This window comes from Oryctolagus cuniculus, chromosome 15 (assembly GCF_964237555.1).
Source record: "Oryctolagus cuniculus chromosome 15, mOryCun1.1, whole genome shotgun sequence".
NCBI lineage: Eukaryota > Metazoa > Chordata > Mammalia > Lagomorpha > Leporidae > Oryctolagus > Oryctolagus cuniculus.
Genome location: NC_091446.1, coordinates 62,475,738 through 62,489,130, shown reverse-complemented (window position 1 = coordinate 62,489,130; position 13,393 = coordinate 62,475,738).

The following is a 13,393-nucleotide window of genomic DNA, read 5'->3' as shown; positions in this document are numbered from 1 at the left end:
AGCCAAAGCGAAGGACTGAAAATGCAGGACCCCGTGTGTCTGCTAGAGGCAGATCAGAGTCTGGCTTCTACGTGTTCTTGCGGCCCACAGGGGAGGTTGCCCTCCTGCTGCAGCTGTGGCAGAAGCAGGTCTGTGTGCGAGCCCTTTGGGGAGCCATATCCTAATCTTCTGCTCTTAGACTAACCTGGGGGGCTGGAGCGAGGAGGGCAGGTGGGGGGAGGGGCGGGAAGGCTTGCAGGTGCTCAGTGGCGACATTTGTCCTGAATGTTCCCCACACAGCTGGGAAAGGCATCTGCCCCCTCGCGTTCTGCTGGGAACCAGGCTGGCACGTGCTGGTGGCGGTGGACTCGCTGCTCCGCTTTGTCATGGTGGCCAGTTTATCAGGGACACTCCCTTGGTGGCTCTGAGTGATGGCAGCTCAGTGGGCAGCTGAGAGGTGGGTAGGCAACTGCCTGGCAGCGGGCCCCGTCCGTGCCTCCCCTCCTCGGCCGCGGCGGCCGGGCCGCCCGTCTCTCCCTCAGCACAGAGGGGAGGGGTAGTTACCCTTGGGCCGTGGTAGCTGACTTGGAACTTCATCCTGTAGAATGGGGTGTGGGGGGTGGCCCCGGGGAAGCCAGGGTGCTGTGACAACCTGATGCTGTCACTTCTGGCCCCCTGGTGCCTGAAGTCCCTCTTCCTGCACCTGGGGCATCCTTTATCCTCTAAAACAGGGAGAAGGGTGCTCTCTTGCCCTTACAGCACCTGAAAACCGGCTGACCGCTCTCCCAACTTCTGTTGCAGGCAGAGGGGAGATGAGCGACCTGGGTCCCACGGACCAGATGAGTTTCAGCCTGCAACAGGAGACGGCGAGGCAGAGGAGCTGGGGCCTGCAGCTGCCACCGCCGACTGATGGTTCCAACAGGCTCTGAGGTGGCTTCTGCCCCACCTGGGGGACAGCATTTAGTGCTCGCTGGTGAAGCCCAGGTGTCCTCCCCAGCAGAGTCTGGTGTGGCCGTGAACCAGACGGCAGCCTGCCTGGGAGTCCTGTGAGCTACCTCTGTTTTGCTTTTTCTCCCACGCGTTCCTATTTCTGCTCCAACGAGCAAGTGGGTTTCTGTGGCTCGTGACCCTTCTTGGCAGGTGCATGAAGATACTAGCTGGGGTGGCTGTGGGAATCTCCACCTTCAAGGGGTTGTGACTGGTCTGCCAGCCTGGCTGGGGCTGAGGGTGGTTCCAGTCCAGCTACCACAAGGGCCTGGGACCCCCGCAGCCAGCAGCACGCGGGCACCGGCTGTCGGCGAAGATGACCAAGCTGTCCAGTGGCTGCTCTAGCTTGGTCACAAACTTGTCACCTTCCACGCAGCTGGGGACGGTTTGCTGCTTGCAACCTCACTTCTTGTGCACAGGCTGCTACTGGGCCTGACTTCCATGTTGGAGAACCACAGCGGGGCGAGGCTGCCCTGGTTCTCAGATGGCATGCCCTGAGCTTGCTCCAGCCTCGTTGGTGGGGGCCTGGAAGGCCGACAGCTGTGAGTGGTGCTTGGGACAGGAGCCTTAGATGGAATGGGATGTAACTGCACAGCTCTGCCTCTCGGCTCCCGCATCCCAGCTGGACTCTGGGGCTCTGGTTGGAAACCTGGCAGGCCCTGATGGGAGAATCTCCACGGAGGTCCCTGGGATTTTGAGGTGAAGTTGCTGCTTCCTGCAACTCATGGTGAAAGATGGTGCTTGGCCTGCTACTTGGTCCCTGCAGAAAGTGAGCGCTGCCTGCCTGCGGGAGCCCAGTGTTAGCAGATGTCCCCACCACTGTTCCACACGCCCAGTGGCCTGTTAGAGTCCCACACAAGAGACGGAGCGCAGCAGGTCCTGCAAGAAAGATGCAAGTTGTATGAACAGGTGCTAACGTGCTATGCCTACTCCTGTCACACAGCCACTGTTCAACCCCTCCCTGGGGCTCACGGAGGAAAACCCTAGACTTCTACGAGTGCTAGGAGACAACGAGCTGGCATCGCAGGACAGAAACTGTGTTCCACATAGAAGGAACATGACTTTGCATAGCAATAAGGCTTGGAGAAAAGTCCAGCTGCGGGTCTGAGGATAGACCCACCACACACCTATGTTGTGGCTGCTCAGAGGCCCGGCTCGGGTGGAAACACTGGGGCAGGAAGGGGCCACCACCTTCTCTCGCTACCCTGGCGCTTTTTCGAAGGACTCACACATGAGGTACTATGGTGGCAGGGGCAAAGGCAGCCCATGCCTTGAGCCTCTTGGAGGTGAAACTGACAGCCGACAGGGCCACCTTGCCCGCAACAGGGACCGTGGGCCTTGGAGACGGGGCAGCTGCCTGATGGCGAGTTCCCTGCATTGCACCCCTGTGGTGCAGCAGGAAGGTGCTGGACACTTGTCACTACAGAATACATACCTGGATTTGCATCCTTCTCCGTCTGAAGGGTTTGCTTGGGAAACTCCCATCCACGAATTCAAAGGGAACCTCCGGCTGCTGCTTCCCCCGCACAGCGTTGCGCCTGGCAAAGGAGCTCCCTTCTCAGCTCAAGGGCATCGCGCCTGGGGTCTCCTGTCCTCACGCCTTCTCCCAGACACGGCTATAGCTTCTTAGAATGGAGTCTTCTGGAACCTCTGTTCCAGTGCTACCTGGGATTGGCTGCCTCCAGAGGTTGGGGCACCAACATGGGTGTGGGGTGGTTTCTCTCCTGCCCAGGTTGATTGGAGGCAGATACTGAACGGTAGGGAGTGACTGGCAGCTCGTGCTGCAGCAGCAGGGGCCCTGTTTGTAGGACCTGACGCTCTTTCCTGGGTTTCTGATCTGGCTGGCTTGGGCACTAGTGGCTTGAATGTTTCTGCAAAGGAACGGAACCTTTATTACTGAGGTGGATGCGGGGACAGCTTCTGGTCATCTGCCTGTTAATCTGGGCAAAGGTGGGTGGGATGAGGGCAGTTACAGCACTAGCCTTGGTGACTTGGACCCAAGAAAATGAGGTCCTTCTATGAAACAGATGAAGAGAAGATGAAGTCCAGAGAATCCTCTGCCAATCCCGACTCCCAGGGGGCTGGCCTTATGCTGGCTGTGGACTAAGGGTGTGCCTCTGTCACACAGCTTGGGTTACTCCACCATCAAAAATTAGCCTAAGTTTCAGACGAAGGAAAGTTGTAGGTGGTGGGAAGACAACCATGGCCTTGCCATTGCTAAAATAAATGCTGATCACTAAATGCCTTCTTGGTGACTGGTGCTTACCTCTAGGGGATGGAGGTGGTCTGTGTGTGACTCAAAACTCCCCAGATGATGTCACTGGGATAGAGCTAAGAACATAATGGATAGCATGATCCTGTTAACAGGATGTAAGGGGCTTGGGTCCTTCCCGGGGAAGAACCTCCGTGAATTTCGGGAATAACTACGCTGCAATCTACAGAAGCACGGGGAATGGTGGCTGATGCTGGGTGGTGAGGGGGCTGGGCTGTGACCCATGAGGGTTTTTGTTTTCTGTAGATCTAAACGTTCCCTATGCCTGGGTGTATCTGTTCCATCTTAATACAGATCATGGCGTAGGAACAAACGCCTCCCCACCATGGAAGGAGGAGTATTAAAGCTTGGCTGGGCTTGCAGTTCGTGCTTGTGTGGTGGTAGCAGTGGGATCTTCAATCCCGGGCCATGACTCTCTGGGGTGTCCGAGTGACCGTGGACTTCTGTGACCTTTAATAAGCTTTCTGCTTAAATGACATGAAACCTACTTCCAGCCATTAGGTTAAAAACACTCCCCGTGCTCTGGATGCGTGTTCTGACTTCCTGAACCGACAGGGGAGGAGTGGTCCAGACTGGCCGCCTCCCGGCTGTGAAGACCTGGGGGCTGGGGGCTCCGAGCACCAGGGCTGCACAGCTTCCTGCACACTTTAGTGGGGCTTCGCTCGTTCAGTCTTGCCAAGCAGCCCCTTCAGACTGTGAGCTGGGAATGGCTAGGACATCACTCCTGTCCTTGATGACCTCAGTGCCAGTGGGTCAGGGCCATGATTGAACTGAATGGGCACCAGGTGCACCTGGTATGTCAGACTTGGGCAAGGTAAAGGCTAGAGGGAACACTGAACACGAGTCGCTCTCCTGGACTCGGCAGTGGAGAGTAGTATATAAACCCACTGTCGCTTCGTGTCTGTCCTAGATGATTGCAAGAGCTCCCCGACTGCTCTCTGGACTCCCATTCCTGTCCTCCTCAATGTCCTTCCTCAGTATTTCTAGTGTAATTGTTCTGAGCCCACACCAACAGTTCTCCCAGACAGCACATACAGCCTGGCTGAAACCCGGATGTTCTGTTCAGAATCCTGGCTACCTCCAGTAACTCCTACTTGCAAGGATGGCTGTCTCTCATGCCACCTTTGGCTGTTCCCTGCAGGGTACCCTGGGATCAGCAAGGCAGGGGCAGTGGTGCCTAGACTGCTGGCCATGGACTCTGGGAATGTCCCAGTCTGAGGAAATGGGCCATGCCTCTAGCCTGTCCCAAGAGGGCTTCCTGCCAGGCTCCCTAGTGCCTGCTGTGTGCTGCCCCTTAGGGTGGGGAGGAAGGCCGGGTGGGGTGTTTCAGGAGACGATTGACAGCTGCTAACACTATGCACTTCCCATGCACTCCCTGGGGCCCCACAATAACCATAGGGAAAGGCTCTTCTCTTATAAATGGGGAAACTGAGGCAGAGAAACACCTCGCCTTAGTTTGACAGTTGAAGGGAAAAATCCAAGATTTCTCAGCTTTAGGGTACTTCACATCCAAGGGAACTACACACTTATTTTGGTACAAAAATAGAAATCCATGCATAGACTTTCATAACTTTTATGAACTTTTAAGGGTCTCCTGTGTGTCGGTCTCAAAGTTTCATGCTGAGATACACTAATCTAACTCCCCTTGCTGTGATCATTTTGAAGCACATCGTATGCTCCTTTCCCACATGTGGTTTTGGATTTTTTTCAAAGGCCGAGTTACAAAAATCTTCAGTCTACTGGTTTACTCCCCAAATGGCCACAACAGCAAGTGCTTGGCCAGGCTGAAGCCAGGGGCTTCAGTGAGGTCTCCCACGTGGGTACAGGGGCCCTGAGCGATTGGGCCATCTTCTCTGCTTTCCTAAGCTTATTAACAGAGCTGCATCAAAGTGGAGCAGCTGGGACTCGAACTGCTGCTCGTATCGGGTACTGGAGCTGTAGGCGGAGGCTAAACCTGAGCCACAACGCTGGCCCCTCCCCAATACCTTCAACGTGCAGCCTGGGTAACTGAACTTGACTCTGAACACTTGCATGCCATTAATACTTACTAAGCTTGTTCTGTTACCTATGTAACAGCTCCCTGTTGCCCATTGATCTTTGTTTTAAAAAAAGTTACCTATTTTGAGAGGCAGAAGGCAGCTCCTCTGCTGGCTTACTTCCCAAATGCCTGCGATAGCTAGGGCTGGGATGGGGCCAAGAACTTAACCCAGGGTTGGTCAGGAACCTGCTGCCTCCGAGGGTCTGCATTACCAGGAAACTGGGGTTGGGAATCCAGAGGCAGGTATCAAACTCGCTACTCCAGTGTGAGTTGTGGGCATCTAAGCTGAATGATCCCTCAGACTTGTGTCCAGTGCACTGCAGAACAAGGTGCAGACATTTGTGTACTTCCCTATATCCGTTTGGCATGAATTAGGGTATAAGACCTTGGGTTTCTCTGGCTGTGCAGCTGACATGCACTTGGACTTGGCACCACCGTGCTCTGCTGCTTCTGTGTCAGTCGTGGTTATGACCATGTTGCCAGCACTTGGCTACCTGCCATATGCAAGAGGATGGGGTTCCAGAAGCCGGATAAAACTCCTGGCTGGTGGGGTCCACGCCAGGTGGGGAGTTGAGCACCAGGGACTATGCAAGGAGACTGTCCATGTGGTGAGGAGGAAGTTTGTACAGAAAATCCTGGAGGAGCGGCGCAGTGGGTTAAGTCTCTGCCTGTGGTGCCGGTATCCCATATGGGCGCCGAGTTCTAGTCCCTGCTGTTCTTCCTCCCATCCAGCTCTCTGCTGTGGCCTGGGAAAGCAGTAGAGGATGGTCCAGGTTCTTGGGTCCCTGCACCCACTTGGGAGACCTAGAAGAAGCTCTTGGCTCCTGGCTTCAGAACGTCGCAGCTCTGGCCTTTGAGGCCATTTGGGGAGTGAACCAGCAGATGGAAGACCTTTCTGTCTCTCCCTCTCACTGTAACTCTACCTCTCAAATATTAAATCTTGGACAGGGTTTTGGAGTAAGATGCAACTAGACAAGAGTGGAGTCTGGTGGATGTAGTATGTTCAAAGGCTGTGAGTTGGGATGCTTTATGTACCTGCAAGGTAGCCTAGTGTGGTAAGAATGTGGAATGAGCTTTGAATGTGTTACCTTCCTGGTGCTACAGCAAATTGCTCCAGACTGGGTGGCTTGAAAGCCCACAGACTGGGATAGGTGTTTGCTGTAGTGGTTAAGCTGCTGGTTGGGATGCCCACATACCACAGCAGCAACTGGGTTTGAATGGCAGCTCTGCTACCAACTCAACCTCCTGCTAATGCAAGCTCTGGGAGGTGGCAGTGGATGGCTCAAGTAGTTGGGTCCCTATCACCCATGTGGGTAGACCGGGATGAGTTTCTGGCCCAGCCTCGGCTGTTGCAGGCATTTGGGAAGCAAACCAACAGAGGGGGACTGTCGACCACAGCACGTGCAAGTTTACTGCCTTGATGTCCTGGAGGCCAGGAGCCTGACACGGGGCTCACCAAGCTCAGATGAAGGCATGGGTTGGGGGGGGGGGGGCTCTGTCTGCTCTACACTCCTTAAAGGAACCTATTCCATTGCAATTGTAGTATCTAGAACATTCCTTGGCTCATGGTCCCTTTCCATCTCTACAGCACTGAAGTGTCTCGTGTGCTGTGTTGCGATGCTTCCATGATCACACTGTTTGACACTCGTCTCCCTCCTTTCCTCATGAGGGCCCTGGGGAGCACCTGGACTCCCCATCCTGAGCCCCTTAGCCCAGTCGCGTCTGCAGTCTGCTTTGCCATGTGAGGCGACAGTATCACGGTTCTCGAGTTAGGTCTCTGGCGGCTGGCATCCCACCAGCAATGGGGTGCTGCTGGCAGGGACCACCAAGGTGATGGCAGCTGCTCTTGGCTATAGCTCCTGTGGGAAGCAGTGTTGGATGGATTTGACCTGGCAGAGAGGGGGTGGGGTAGCCTGCAAAGAAGGGACAGTCTTGGCCTTGCCTTGGTCCTGTCGGACTTGGCACGGGGGCGACACCCAGAAGTACAGCAGTGAACACGGGGTGGGGAGAGCCAGGCTGGTGGCGGGAGCAGCCTCCACCAGGCCGAGCAGGCTCTCCTGGGAGATGTGGGCGCAGCACCCGTTCCACGCAGCTCGAGGGTTAAGACAAGTCTATTATTGTTTCCTTGTCACTCTGTCACCCATCTAATGGCCATCGATAGTGGCTGAATGAGAATTGATGGGGAGATAGATTTAATTAACCCCGGTGTCAGCGGCTGCCGGGCCGGCGGTTTGTGTGTTAATAGAGCGGCTGCCGGGGCTCTCCCGGGCTCTGCTGGGAGCCCAAGGCCAGCAGAGCAATTCCGCTTGTCAGCTGGGGTGGCCAGGTGGCAGGAGACCAGGCGGGAGCTCGGGCTGGCCGCCAGCCTCGGCTGAGACCCGGCAGCCACCTCATTGGCCGCAACTGAGCTACCGGGCTCTGCTTTCGTGTCTGGAGGTATGAGTGACGGGAGGTCGAGGGCCCTGAGACGCAACCCCTCCCCCCACCAAGTGCCTCTGGATGCACACATCCCGCTGGCTGGGCCTGGTGGCCCAGGTTCCTCCTGGACGGTTCTTGGAGGCCCTGGTCACGTTGGGGGCTGGCGCTGGGCTCCTCGGCATGAAGTGCGTGCCTCAGGCCGGGCTTTCCCACCCTGGTGGTCAGCCTTGCTGATGGCACCACACGCACAGCCTGCCCCTCGGGCGATGGCCCTGCTGACTGTACCTTTTCCTCCTTCTGTTTTCCACTGGGCTTCTCATGGCCCCCACAGGCGGGCTTTACCCCTCAGGCACCAACGCAGCCCTCAGTGTGACCGCTGCCGGAAGTAGACAAGCCAGGAGGCCTGCTGGGTCACACACTCCTCGGGGGACAGTGGGCCCCTTCTTGCTCTGTGACACAGAAGCGAGGACTGGACAAGCAGGTGTCTATAGAAGGCAGGGGACCCTGGGCTCCTTGGACCTTTTCATGTGTGCAGGGTCGCATGGTGGGGGACCCATGGCAACAAGGGTTGGGTGGGGGGAAGACTCTGAGGACAAGCCTGTTGGCATCACTGCCTGTGTGCCCAGCACCCAGGAGGAAGTCCTCCGTGTTTGCTGAGTGGGTCTTGTGGCTGACCCACCCCTGGGGCTGAGTGGAGGGCGTCGGGACTTGGAAAGAGCTGGACCAAGGCTGTGGCCTGGATGAGATGGGAGAATCCATCCCTGCCCTCCTGTGCGGATGTGGCCTGCCCCCCAGAAAGTTCACACGTGGGCTTGGTCCGCAGGCTGGCGGGGTGGGAGAGACTGATGTAGGACATTCCCTGGAAGGGGATTAAGGTAACCCTAGGGGTTGTAGGGAGACTGTTGGACCCCACAGCACTGCTGATGAGTGGGCATTGGCCCTGTGGGGCCTTCACCACCCCATGTCCAGGCTTCTCTGACAGGTGCCTCTGAGTGACAGACATACCCTGGAATTCTCCTGGGCACCTTGTCATTTCAGCCATGGGTGGGGCCCTGCTCTTGGGTTGAGAGAGGCAGGCCGGTGCTTCCCCCAGGCCACCTGCTTCCAGGAAGGGCCCACAGCGCCAGGGAGGCAGGTGTGCGGCAGTGGCCACACTCCCGCCGGCACCCAGCGCCCGTCTGGCAGCTCCTTCCTCGCTTCACACCTCTGCTGCCTTTCATTTTCAGCTCTGATTGGTTTTCTTGTTCTAACACATACCCCAGGCCCCGTCTTTGACCCGGGTGATGGATTCAGCCGCTCCCTGGGACTCCAGCTGCCAAACTTGCAGGAGCGGCTGGGGGAGGGAGGGACGGGGTGGGAATTGCCCTGCGAGTTCTGAGCACAGCAGGGGGTGGAGAGGCCCTCCCCAGAGCCTGGAGGCAGCTCACGGCAGAGCAGGGCGTGCAGGTCCTGCAGTGTGCGTGGATGGGGCCGGGCACGGTCGGGCTCTGTCCCAGGTCACACGGCTTTGCCCTTCTCTCCCTCCAGATGCCCGATGACAACCCAGCAACGAAGGGGAAGTTGATAAAACTCTGCATTCACACTGAAATACGCACATTAGTTATATTTGAGATGCAATGTTTGTCCTCCTCCTAATTCATCTGCCAAAGCCCCGGCCCCAGTGTGGCTGCTCTATAGAGACAAGACCTCAAAGCAGGAAACGGAGATCAATGAGGTCAGGTAGGATTGCTCACGCTCTGGTGCCCACAACAGAAGGAAAAGCCCAGTGAAGACCGAATGAGGAGGCTGCTGAGTACAGGCTGGGAGCAGGGCCTCACCTTGACCTTGGCCTTCCCTGCCTCGAGAACCGTGAAAATAAGTTTGTGTTTGGGCTGCCCAGTCTGTGGTATCTTCATGATGGCAGCCTGAGCTAAGATATTCATGTGAGCATGTATGTGTGCATAGATGAAACAGAAAACGACTGTGTAACCCGGCTCTGGTCAGGGTGAGAGCAGACTACGGGCCGGTGGCTGTTGCATGAAGAAACGCCCGTGGCCAGATGCAGCCCTGCACATGCGCCCCCTCGGCTGTGTCTCAGGCCAGTCGCTGTCCCCTCCATCTGAACCTGACTCTTCTCCCACACGCCATCACCTTCAGGCGCTGCCAGCGTGGGCATCATCAGCCCATCGGGTTCCTCTGACTCTGCCACCAGCTGTCCATTTGGCTCCGGACGAGCTGCTGCCCCACTGTGGCCTCGGTTTTTCCCTCCGGGAGGACTGCTATGTGCCTGGCAGTCTGAGACTCGATGGCTACAGGTGTGGCCTAGAGAGGTGGGCACTTAAGACTGGAGCCGGTGCCGTGGCTCACTAGGCTAATCATCTGCCTTGCGGCGCCGGCACACCGGGTTCTAGTCCCGGTCGGGGCGCCGGATTCTGTCCCGGTTGCCCCTCTTCCAGGCCAGCTCTCTGTGGCCAGGGAGTGCAGTGGAGGATGGCCCAAGTGCTTGGGCCCTGCACCCCATGGGAGACCAGGAGAAGTACCTGGCTCCTGCCATCGGATCAGCGCGGTGCGCCGGCCGCAGCGCGCTGGCTTCGGCGGCCATTGGAGGGTGAACCAACGGCAAAGGAAGACCGTTCTCTCTGTCTCTCTCACTGTCCACTCTGCCTGTCAAAAAAAAAAAAAAAAAAAAACTTGAAAGGCAAGTGACAGATCTTCCACCTGCTGGTTCACTTACCAGATGCCTGTGATGGGCAAGGCCAGGTCAAAGGCAGGAGCCAGAAACTCCATCCAGGTCTCCTATATGGGTTGCAGGGGCCTATACTCGAGCCATCTTCTGCTGACTTCCCCAGGTGCATTAGTAGGGGATTGGATAAGAAGTGGTCAGCTGGTACTCAAACCACCGCTCTGATATGGGACGCCAGTGTTGCAAGCAGTGGTTTAACCTGTGCCACGAGACTGGTGGCCACTTTGGAGGGTCTTGTCCACAGGTGAGCTGGGCCCACCTGGATCTTGCACAGAAGGGCCTGTGTTGAAAGCTGCACGACCATGTGGGGGTTGGCTGATCTCTCACCTCGCATGCATCTGGAGGCCAGGGGCCAGCATCCCTGAGCAGCCTGGGCTGAACACACACCCCTGTGTGCAGGGCCAGGGCTGAGTGGAGCACAGGAGAGAACTTGGTGTTCTGGCCGATTCCATGCTTGGTAGCTATGCCTCACTGGACTCGCCCTTGAAGTTGGAATGTTGAAGATGTGGGATGCAACGGGACAGTTAGAGAAGTGCATGGTTAACTGGGAAGGGCTGTTTGCACAGCCTTTTCCCTGCAGGTCTCGGCTGGGGCCCTGGCTTTGTCTCCTCCCTGCTGTAGGGCCTCCAGCAGGAGCCATGACCATGGACACAGCCCCAAGGGCCAAGCCCTCGGATGTGCCAGGGCTAAGCTCGGGAGCAGGGGTACCTGTGGGATGCTGGACAGGCACCTGTGTTGCAGGGCCTTGAGGGCTGACCCAAGAGGCCAGGTTCTCAGCCCTGGTTGGCAGAGAGTGGAGAGGCACGTGCTGCGTGGTTCCTGTGGCCCTGACTTCTGAACTTTGGGGAAGGCGAGAGGGAGGGCCAGGGAGGCTTCCTGGAGGAGGGGAACCTGACTGAGGGCTTGAGTTGCAGCATTTAGACCTGAGAAGGGCTGAGGAGGAGTGGGGGGAAGCGAGTCTGGAGGCGGGGATGGGTGTGGCCACGTGGTAGAGAGGAGACGCTGGACGCACAGCAGGCAGCTCCTTGGTGGCAAGCTTGTCCCTCTGTCCTCCCCAGGATGGCTGCCCATGCCTGGACCCTGGCCCCGCCTCCAGGGGGGACATTTCCCTCCCCGCCACTCCCTGGACGCCTGTTTAGACGCCGGCAGAAACTCCGAGTGAACAGAACACAGCTGAGATCAGCGAGGGAGCGGCAGCAGCACCTTGTCGCTTAGATGGCAGAGCTGCCGTGGCTGCCTGCGGGCAGTGGGCCGGGGAGGGGCTGGGGAGGACGTGCAAGCACTCGCACTGTGGCCTACCTGCCCCTCCTGGGGGGTGTGTGGGCTTCGACTCGAAAGTTGGGGAGATCTTCCGTCCGCTGCTCACTCCCCAGATGGCTGCAGCGGCTGAGGCTCCACGAGGCCAAAGCCAGGAGCTTCATCCAGGTCTCCCACGTGGGTGGCAAGGGCTCAAGTACTTGGCCCTCTCCTGCTCTCCCAGTGGGGTGGCCAAGACTCCCATGTGGGACGCCGGCGTCGCAGGCAGTGGCTTAACCGGCTGTGCCAAAACACTGGCCCCTCCTTCCTGGGTTTTCAACTTCAGAACCTTTTTTAAAACCTTGTATAACCTTGGGGTTGCAAAACTGTGTCCTAGTGTCCTGTCCTTGGGCCCACTGGAAGTGGACAATGTCATGAAGTGTGGGGGCAGGGGTGTTCCTCCGCTGACAGGACCATCAGGGAGAAGCGTGCCCTTTGACCTTTGGGCCTCTGATCAGTGCAGAAAGGGTGGGAGCCCGAAGCTCTAATCTCCTGGGAGACAGAGCGAGCTGTTGCAGGAGGGTGGGGTGTGGTCCTCTGCGCCTTGCCGCCTCGAGGCTTCTGTCCTGGATCCCAGGGGCCAGCTTCTCATCTTCAAGTTCTGTAACTGCTCAGTGCTGCCTCAGTTTCCCCAGGGCTACTACCATTACCGCCTCCCCAGGGATACAGGAGGCAGACACGGGGCACTGCCCATGGTTGAGCCTGGCACGCCGTGGGCGCTTAATACAAGGGAGCCACTCTTTGGATTCTGTGGTTGCAGAAGCTCTGGAATGCTAGGAAACTAGATGCGGGGTGCAGAGAATTCTGAGCGATCTTGGGGAAAGCCTGGGGCTATGGAATCAGCTGGAGCAGGCAGCAGGCACCGGGAAGTGACATCAGAGGTGTGAGTGGACCTGGGACCAGAGGAGCAGAGGCAGAGAGAGATCGGGAAGAGACGGAAGGAAGCAGGAAGCAGATGCTGGGGCAGGTGGGCTGCCCCTGCTCCCGGAGGGCACCTGGGCTGCTGAGTCAGGAAGCGGCTGGAGCGTGTGCAGTGCAGGAGTGGAGGGGGCTGGGCAGGTGGAGCCTTCAAGGCTGGCCTTGCCCTCAAACACATCTGTGCAGTCGCTGGGTCGCCACCGCCCCCAGGCTGGTGGGAGGACTGAGCAGGAGCTGGCCCAGGGCCTGAGGCGGCTTGCATGCGTGTGCCGTGGGGTTAGCCCGACACTAACTCTGACAGCCACACAGCACCTTGTGACTCTGGGTGTGGCACCCACGGGAGGCCCCCAGCCACACCAATGGGAGCCTAAGCTACGGGAGGCCAGGTGTCTTCAGCCTGGCTACGGGATGTAAGTGTCCCAACCAGCGCCTTAACCGCTGCCCCCAATGCCTGCCCACTAAATTCACCTTTAAGTTCCTTTTTGCCATGAACTTTTTGAAGGCCCCTGGTGAGGGAAGCAGGGGGATGAGGCAGGCACGGTTTGTCTTGAGGTGCATTTGTAGGTTCGTGCAGGGAACCTGGGCCTGATGGAGACAGGGGACAGCACAGGAGGGGAGAGCTCCCAGGTGGTCCCCATGCTCCCAGGTCTCTGGAGCCTGGCAAAGCCCTCATGCTTTGCCCCACCCCTCCCCTCCCTTCCCAGGTCGTCCCCCTCACACACACACCCCCCCCCACTGGGGGCTGGCTGTGGCTGAGTGGAGG